Source organism: Spea bombifrons, chromosome 11 (genome assembly GCF_027358695.1).
Source record: "Spea bombifrons isolate aSpeBom1 chromosome 11, aSpeBom1.2.pri, whole genome shotgun sequence".
Taxonomy (NCBI): Eukaryota; Metazoa; Chordata; class Amphibia; order Anura; family Pelobatidae; genus Spea; species Spea bombifrons.
Window position 1 is genome coordinate 8,689,730 of NC_071097.1, and position 10,223 is coordinate 8,699,952.

At 41.5% G+C, this 10,223-nt stretch overlaps 1 pseudogene; it reads right to left on the reverse strand.

Annotated features, from left to right (window-relative positions):
* Nucleotides 1-6,394: 6,394 nt before the first annotated feature.
* On the reverse strand, nt 6,395-6,513 carry LOC128469523 (uncharacterized; annotated as a pseudogene).
* Nucleotides 6,514-10,223: the final 3,710 nt, after the last annotated feature.

The window sequence follows — 10,223 nt, forward strand, 5'->3', positions numbered from 1 at the left end:
TATCAGAAATATTTTGTGCATATCAACTGATACAAAACACCTTAACATGGTATCTTAAAAAAGGTTATTAATCTGGATGGCTTTAAAAGCAACAAAACATTATTGAGCACAGAAGCTAGGGCCAAGCTAAGTATCAGACTCTGCATGCTTAGTATATATTTTGGGTATAGACAAAATCCTGAGATACAGGACATTATCTGAAAGCTTGAAGAATAGGCAAGACCTAATTGACCTTCTTCAATGTTTTTCATCTTCTGTGTCCGTGATTTGCTGCACAAGACTCTGCAATGCTGACAGAATTAAATGTTCCTGACGCCAAACTGTTCTTCTGTGATGAGACTGTGTGATTCTTAAACCCTGTAATGAACTACAATTATTATCTTATTTTGTCTTGTGATAAAGTGCTTTTATAATGGACCATAGCATCAACTCGGTACCATGGGGTCTGCAGCAGTAATTACTGCAAGTATTTAGCTTGTGCTATAAACACAACTGAAAAGGGCCAACATATTTTCCACACACGTATCAATGTAACACCATAATCTTCCTAAAGGGAAAATATTGCATCTGAGCAAAAACCGTAGCTGAAGCCGACACTTAACTTGTATTAATACTGTGTTATATTTGTAATCTGTTTTATTTGAGTTTTGGGGTTTTTTTGGAGGCAAAAAATGAAATCATAATGTCACCAAAACTAAATGAATATATATATGCACATTTCCTTTTCCCACTTCAACACCCTCATAACTATATTCTTGGGTATAAGGAGCATTCTTGAAATGTAAAGTTTGGCCAGTAGCAGAACAATTAAGCGTCTGGTGTTAAAGTATGTTTCTTTCCATACCCATCGAGCATTATAAAGAAAACATTTCGCAAATCTGTCATCCCAGGTGCAGAGGTGCAATAAGGATGGTATACTTGTGGTCATGTGTATTTTCTAGCTATATTTTTTTTTATTAGCATGATAAACTATCCAGTTAAACCCCTCCTTATGTGTGCCTAATAGCTTTATACTGTGTACTGTTCACTTTCAAAAGTAGGGGTGCAAATACATGTAAGGGAAAAACAAAATAAACAATAATAGTGTAGTATATTTAAACCCCAGATTTAACTGAGAAATGGTTTCTTTATCCACTCACAAAAATCCTGGATCACACAAGTTCACCAAAAATAGTTAATTCCATGATTCTAAAATAGATAATAATAATAATAATAATAAAAAAACATCCAATTGCACAATATCACTGTACATATATTGTGAATTGTGAAGACACACCGTATGCAGAATAGCCGCCAACAAATGATTAAAAACATACTACGCTATTTTTTATTTTTTTAACTCTATACATTTTTTGTAGACCCCCTTATTTACACATTATAAATTAGCAAAGTTTCGATATATCCTCCATTTTGCAGACTCCTTTTTTGCAGATTATATTCTTCCTCACACCAATAGACTTCTTCATTGTGATTCACTCACATTCAGTGGCGTGCGACCCCTTGTTCCTGTCTCCTCATATCGGTTCAAAATTGTTAAGAAAGGTCTCTTCTGACCTGCATAGCACCTGTCCAGGTTGGAAGGGCCCTTTCTAAACGTTTTGAACCCGCACAGGGAGAAACCTAGGCCGCTTGCAGAGTGTGCGTGCAGCCGGACATGAAGCTGCAGGAGTGGTGAGAGGTAAGCAGGGGCTGGAGGGAGGTGTGATGTATGTATATGTGTTTGTGAGCATAGATATGTCATTGTGTGTGAGCATGGATGTGTAATTATGTGTATGTGAGCATAGATGTGTAATTGTGTGTGAGCATGGATGTATAATTTTGTGTGAGTGTGAGCATGTATGTGTAATTCTGTCGGATGAGTATGAGTAAGTGTACCTGACCCATACCCCGACAGGGTACACCTGCCAGACAAAACTCGTATTGAGGTAAAACAGGAGCTGACTTTATTGTGAACAGCATATATATTTATACAGACAACATTATTGGGTCAGGAGTATCATTCCATCAACTACCAGACAGCCCGGGGCCAGTTCTATAGCCAGCATTGCCCACCTGACAAAAAGTCACTATTTTGGGGTGATCCCGTGGTACCAATGGAGAGCTCAGAAATGTCTGAAATGTCCCCAGGAATAATCGGTGCAGTAGCCAGGCTGGGTAAATCCCGGTCCTAAAGATGAGTAATAAAACCAGAGCTCCCTTTCCAAAACCACCTCCGATTGTTGCCCATCAAGAGCCTAGTGTAACCCCAAAAGAGGTGGAACAACGCTTATCATTACCATGGTTCCTAGCCCCCGCACAGTACATGAATTTGTAGCTAGGTCCTGGTCAGACGCAAGGAGAATTTCCAGGCCATATAGAGCCGGCTAGTTTATGGGAGTCTGGTTATTGCAGGCCAGATGGGGTTTTCTGGTCCCCCTGTATTCCCCAATGAGCACAGGGTGACTTAGGCATACGTGGGGACTGGACAGACAGGCAATGAGTCTCCCCAGGAATCCATCAGTAACCCCCGCAACTCAAATCTACCACCATGTATCCTCAGCATCAGGAGGTTACTGTGACAGGGAGCCTGTGACAATTTTTGCACCAGGACCCTGTGGTTTACAGTTATGCCCCTGCCCACATTCCCCACCAAATATGACAAACCACCCCTGCTATATAGGCTGTGTCCAGGATCTTACTTAACCAGGTCCTTTGATAAAAAGTCTTGTGTCTGTTTATTATAATCTAAAAGTAGCAGAAAACGCAAGGAAACAAAATAAACAAACGCTATGTAGTGCAATCCAGCTGCTTTTTCCACAGCTCTCATGGAAGAAAATAATCATCCTCCAGAGCCCAGGCATAGCCTACTTTTTATACCTGTGTTAAACAGCCCACAGTTGTCCCCAATCAATTTTCCTCAAACTAGGGAACCAGTCTATGAGGAAAGTTTGGACCAGTTAAATGCCCAGGTAGTGGGATAGAGAACGGCCACCCTGCTGTGTACTTCCAGTACTTGATGAAAAAGTATTTACAGCTGCAACAATTTCTCCCTGAGGCTGTATGTTCCTACTAGACAGATTCAAACGGTAACATCTTGGGTCCTAAATACACCCCATACCATGTCACAATATACTGTATATAAATAAATCTGGTTTATCTTGTCTCAGTAACCCTCTGAAGTTTGAGTTCGGTAGAAGGGCTGTGGCGGGTTCATGAGGAGACTCCTTGCCTGCCTGCCCGATCCATTCCTATGTCTAAAATGGGGCACATGTTGACCGGAAAAATCCAGCGGGCTATGAGGGCTCTACATGGGCGGAAATGCTTCATGCGTCTGATCGGGACAAACGTAGAGACTCTGTTGAACTCCTGAGTGGATTGGAACTTTGCTACAAGCCATATTTCCCTTACAAAAAAATTACTGCAGTTTTTCTGCAGTTTTTTGGACATGAAAAAACTGCAATACTGTACTTTTACTGCAGTATTACTGCACGTTTACTGCAGTTTTACTGCATTTGTACTTCACTGTACTGCATTATTACTGCGTATTTACTGCGCTTTTTTTTTTTACTGCAATTATACTGCATTGTAATTCAATGTACTGCAGCTTTATTGCAATTGTACTTCCGTACAAATATAACTGCAGTAAAACTGCAGTACAGTGAAGTACAAATGCAGTAAAACTGCAGTAAATGTGCAGTAATACTGCAGTAAAAGTGCAGTATTGCAGTTTTTTCATGTCCAAAAAACTGCAGTATTACTTCAGAAAAACTGCAGTAATTTTTTCGTAAGGGTTGGACTAGAGACAGTGAGGACCTTGAGCTACTAAGCGACACCCTGATTGTGAGCAAGCCCCCTTGTGGGACCCTAAGTGGCATGTTCTATGTTCCCCAGATTATGTCTCCACAGGGGGTGCGAGGGGGATAATACTAGTATCTCAATATATTGTTTATTTGTGTATTCCCCTTGCTGAACCTGAAGGAAGACTTTGTGTGTTTTTTCTGTTCTTGTATGTTAATTGCATTTGTTGTGTATAAATACCTGTATGTGTGTCTACTAAAGTTGGTTCTGTTCTTACGTCAACAGTGGTCCTGTCTGATGTATGGGATGGGCTGCTATAATAACTCACCTTTTTAGGATGATACAAGCGCTGAATACACTACACAATGGCTAGCTACAGTACCAATGCGGCTCTGGAGCAGTGGCATCCCCCTTGTCTTTACAATGCCGGTTCTGTCTGGCTCTGAAGGGGTAAACCACTGATGTCTCGGCAGAACACAGCACAGTTTGGCTGGTGTACTCTGGGTACATGTCGTCCTGTTGCATGTGGTGGCAGCAGTGGGATGCTTCCTTTCTACCAGGATTGATTGTCGGGATGGGGGGATTTGGTCGCCTTGCCGGCGACATGATCCTACCAGCAGATTTTCAGGGGCTGCTGTGGGTCACCTGCTCATTATACACCACTGCTTTGCCTAAAGAGAAATACTTGTATCTGAGGCAGCAGATTCAAGTGGTACTCTGGAAGGTGGCCCTCCGGGAGGCTGGTATATGACGGGGGCAGTGTCCAACCCCCGGACAAAGAATTAGGGACCAGCAGGATCTATGGATTTCATTCCTGGGACAGCTGCCTCAGGAGTAATTGGTATCCGGATTGGAGAAGTTGGTATAGCAGGATGTAGAGCTGGACAACCAATATCAGGCTCTGCACTGTTTGGTGGGTGTACCTAGTTGGGGTACAGGTTATCCTGTCACAAAGCTGATTTCTACATATAACTATAGCAAAGATAACAAAATTTGCCCAGCCTTCCAAAGGTAATACATGTTCCAACCCCTGGCAATAAAGGGGTTAAATCAGCTAATTAAATTGTAAATTAAAGAATACATGCCACAGATTAGTGCTGTTACAATTTGTCTTCAGTACTCAACTGCCCGCTCCCTTGATTGTCTTTAAGCCAGTTAGAAGGAGATCTTTGATCTCCCCAACCGAGCCTTCTCCTCTAACGGCGTACATTACTGTCCGTCTCTGGAGGGGTTCCGGTGTGGTGGCACCCCCCTGATGAGTGGCACCCGAGGCAGACTGCCGCCCCCGGCCCCCGCTAGGTACGCTACTGCCTACCACTATATAACACCTATCACTATGTACTGAGGCAGACATTGACAGGGGTACAGCATAACACCTATCACTATATACTGAGGCACACATTGACGGTGGTACAGCATAACGCCTTTCACTATATACTGAGGCACGCACTGAAGGGGTTAGAGCTTAACACCTATAACTATATACTGAGGCACATATTGACAGTGGTACAGCATAACACCTATCACTATATATTGAGCCACGCACTGACAAGGTACAGCATAACACCTATCACTATATACTGAGGCAGATATTGACAGGGGTACAGCATAACACCTATCACTAGAAACTGAGGCAAACATTGGGTACAGCATAACACAGTGTACATAAGTTTCAAATCAACACTGTACTACAAATACAGACACTATATAATCTAGAAATATTACTGTGACGGAAACGATCGGTTCCCCCGACTGGGTACACCCGCCAGACATTGTTTCCTTCTGCCCATAGTCAACGGACAAACAAGACTTGGATCATCAGGTTGAAATATTGCCGACGACAGCAGGAAATACAGCCTTTCAGGAACCTCGGCGTCGCTGTAGTATATGGAAGTATAGCAATACAGCGCTCGAATGCCCTGACAAGGGCAGCACCGAGGTTTACCTCAATAACAAGGCAGGACTCGTAGTGAGGTAAAACAGGAACTCAGTTTATTTGGAAACACAGGGGTATTTAAACAATACAAGGGGTTCAATTATATCCAATAGACACACAAGGTTCTTCATCCTGCCCTCCTTTGCACTCAGCCCACTTCAGCCCAGAAGGGGGTCTCTATTGTAGTCTGTGTGTGGGGGGGTGGTAAATACGGATGGCTCCAGGAAACCTGCTGGATATCAGACCCAGGTACAAATACTAGTCATAGAGGTCTCTTATGATTGAGGTCTCCTTACCAGGGCCCATAGTCTGTAGGGAGGAGGCTGGCACTCAGGCCCCTCCAGCAGCCCATGGCACGGAGGCTTCCGTGACAATTACTATAACAAAATTGTAGCATAATAATATACGATATTAAAGATCGCTCTGTCAATGCAGTCAAATATTTAATAATCTTAAAAAGTGGCAAAAAAGCATTAAATAAACCTACAGGATCAGCTGCGTCCCAGAGTAACCACCAGCCGAGCGGAAAGAAACAGAATCTAAAAGAAATAGAGGATAATGCTTAAGTTAATAAATATATATAAGAATGTCATTATGTAAAAATATATTTTTCCAAAATAATTTAATTAATAATCATCCTAAATATCTCATATTCGAGCACAGCTTTCACACAAATTAAAAAGCCTACGACACCTGGTATCCCCAAGTAGTCTCCCATCCAGGTACTAACCAGGCCCAACCCCGCTTAGCTCCCGAGGTCAGACAAGATCAGGTATATGCAGGATGGTATGGCCGTAGGCTCACAAAAATGGCATTAAATCTAATTCCCTATTGAGTCCATTTGGAAATAATATATCCAATTCATAAATCCACCATGTTTCATGTTGTTTAAGAATATTAACTCGATCACCCCCTCGTTTAGCTCTACACACCTGTTCAATAACACGAAATTTAAGGTCCGTTAATTTATGTTTCAACTCATTAAAGTGTGATGGGGACCGGTAAATCCAATTTTCTTAATTTGATGGTGGATTTATGTTTGGAAAATCTACTTTTGATCTTCTGTTTCTCCCACATATAAAAGGTTACAAGGACACGTAAGTAGATAAACCACATGGGATGGTGCTGTTGCTGGTCCCAGCTCTTCAGCTGGTGCTCCGTGTGACCCCAGCGGTACCCATGGCAAGCAGTGACACAGCCCCCCAGCCTGGTGAGTCTTTGTGGTTTCCTGTTTTCTCCCCTTTTCTGTTCCCTCTTCCTTCCCAGGCTATGTCAGGGTTAATGGTGGGTGCTGGTTCGGCTTAGGTGTGGGGTTCGGGTGGATGTGTTGGAAGGTTTGCGATAGTTTATTAGGTTGTTTGGGTCAGGCCATGATACCAGTGCTGTTGGCCCTCAGTTGCCATGTAGGGTGTGGGATGTCTCGGCGGGTTCAGGGCCGCAGACGGCGGCTGGCCCTGTTCCAGTTTCGGCTTCTGGGAAATGGGAGTCTAGGCGTTTTCAGAGTTATGTGCGCTCGCACCTTGTTTAGTTCATTTTCTTTCTCGTGTTTGTCCTGTGTTTTTGTTTTCGGGATGCTTAGTTTGAATTCTGGGTCATTCCTATGTTTGTTTACTGGGCGACGCGTAGGGCCTGGACAAGGTCGGCTTTTGGGCCTGGATCCTGACCTGGTACAGGACAGATGGCTTGGTTTTTGGGGCTTGAGGTGGGAAGGTGTGTGTTCAAAGGTGGACTTTGAACCAGGCCGGCCAGGAGATAGTGAGAAAGGGATAGATGGGGTGGGGGGCCCCTAGTTACGCCCCTGGTCCCAAGTGCTGTGCTCCTGTCCCTATTTTGTGCCTGAACCTGTACCTGTGTCTGAACCTGTACCTGTGCCTGAACCTGAGCCCGTGCCTATACCTGAGCCTGTGTCTGTACCGTTACCTGCACCTGTGCCTGCACCTGTACCATTACTAGCACTTATTTTATTGACTGATAGAAACATTCTTCTTAGATATGACTCGGCCCATTCAGAAAAAGTAAATTTATTGCTTCTGATGAGGAGACACAAGAAACCAGATTTAAAGAAATGTCAAAAAAGTTTTTAGATAGGTATTATTCCCCAAATGTATTGGATGATACATATTGATCAGTTAAGAAAACATCTAGAGTGGATTTGTTATCTAAAACACATAGGGTTCCTCAGAATAGACTGGCTTTTGTGTCTAATTTTGGTACCCATAGCAGAGATGTTACAAGGATTTTTAGAAACATTGGCATATATTATCTGATGGTTACCCAATGATAAAAGAGTTTGCATCGCCCCCTCTTATGGCATATAGAAGGGGTGGTACCATTCGGGATCAATTGGTCCATGCAGATTTTAAAAATGTTAAATACCATGCATCACAGCAGTGTTTGGGGTTATGTTTAGGTTGTGTGGCCTGTCCTGATATACTGGAGGGGGACAGATTTAAACACCCACAGAAAGAAAAATGGTATAATCTTAAATCCCATTATACATGTGAATCATCCTATGTGGGTTATATACTTACGTGTCATTGTAACCTTTTATATGTGGGAGAAACTGGAAAATCTACTTTTGATCTTCTATGTAAACATAAATTCACCATCAAATTAAGAAAATTGGCTTTACCAGTCCTATCACGCTTTAATGAGTTGGAACATAAATTAACAGACCTTAAATTTCGTGTTATTGAACAGGTGTCTAGACCTAAACGAGGGGGTGATCGAGTTAACAAAGTGAAGCATGGTGGATTTATGAACTGGATACATCATTACCAAATGGACTCAATAGGGAATTAAATGTAATGCCATTTTTGTGAGCCTACGGCCATACCATACCTGATCTTGTCTGACCTTGGGAGATAAGCAAGGTTGGGCCTGGTTAGTAACTGGATGGGAGACTACTTGTCGTAGGTTTTTAATTTGTGTGAAAGCCATGCTCGAATATGAAATATTTAGGATGATTATGAATTAAATTACGTTGGAAAAATATATCTTTACATAATGACATTCATATTTATTTATATTAAGCATTATCCTCTATCTTCTGTTTATTTCAGCTCAGCTGATGGTTAGTCCGGGACGCAGCTGGTCCTGTAGGTTTATTTAATGCTTTTTTGCAGCTTTTTGAGATTATGAAATATTTGACTGGTGCAGCTGCATTTACAGACCATGTAAATATCGTATATTATTCTGCCACAATATTGTTATAGTAATATTTCTAGATTATATAGTGTCTGTATTTGTAGTACAGTGTTGATTGTAAACTTGTGTACACTTCTTTGGTATGATAACACAGATATAGATTTGTAGTGTATTTTTCACAAATGATCTCTTCACTTACGTATTAATTAAGATTTTTAATATAATGATAATATATTTATATATATACATTGACTGGCTATCTTTGCACTGTCACTTTATATATAGACTGGTCAGTTTGCACTGTCACTTTAAATTATGTGTCCAACCCCTTAATTACTTGTTTTGCATAAATATTTGAGCGTGTGCACTTATGTTTCTAAGGCTTGAGAAAGACCTGTGTGTCGAAACGTTGCCTGTGCAATAAACTCACCTTACCATTTGAGTGCTGAGCCTCTGCTACTTTATTTTGGATTTACTGAAGGACTTGGTGGTACCCTGGCTCGTGCACCATCTCACAACTGAGTGCTGTATTCCAACCTTTGTTTCTGTGTATATACTAAGCCAAACATTCATGTGGTGTAGGCCTACCGTTTCAGTATAAAAATTATAAAAGGAAAGGCCGATTACCTTCTCGGTCTCGGTGTATACATACACATATACATAAATTCATTCGTATAAATATTTCTCAATAAAAAATCAACGGATAAGAATATAAAAAGTATTTTTTGTGATTATTTTCAGAATATGAATTTATATTCAGAAAAAAAAAGAAAATTCATATTCTGAAAACATGCTTGTGATACTGTACCATTTCTGGTTTCCTTGTTTTTATAGATTGTAGAAGCCATTAAATTCTACTGATATTCTACCAATCCTTGACGAGCCTACTTTATCCAGCTTGTTTATGAGTGGATCTGATACCCTATTTATTTTACTTCTGGTGTTTACATATTGCACTATTATTGTTGTTTATTTTTCCCCCATATAAATTGGATCCACCTGCTGACTTCCAGCAATTAACCCCCTCATGCTGGGAATATTGAGCGTTCCAACCTGCCACTGACATAAACAGACTCTGTTACCTTGCCACATACCCCCCCCCAGCTTAACACAGGTGTGTGAAGCGGCCTTCGACAAGAATCTGTGCACCCTAGACAATGCATCTGCATTGGCATGCAATAGCCCAGCCCTATGCTTCACAACGAATTTAAACTGTTACAAAGAGAGGAACCAACGTGTCACTTTAGTATTCTTGTCTTTGTTGTTCTGCATCCACTGTAGTGGAGCATGATCAGTGATGAGGGTGAAAGATCTGCCCAACAAATAATATTTCAATGTTTCAGTTGCCCACTTAATGGCCAAA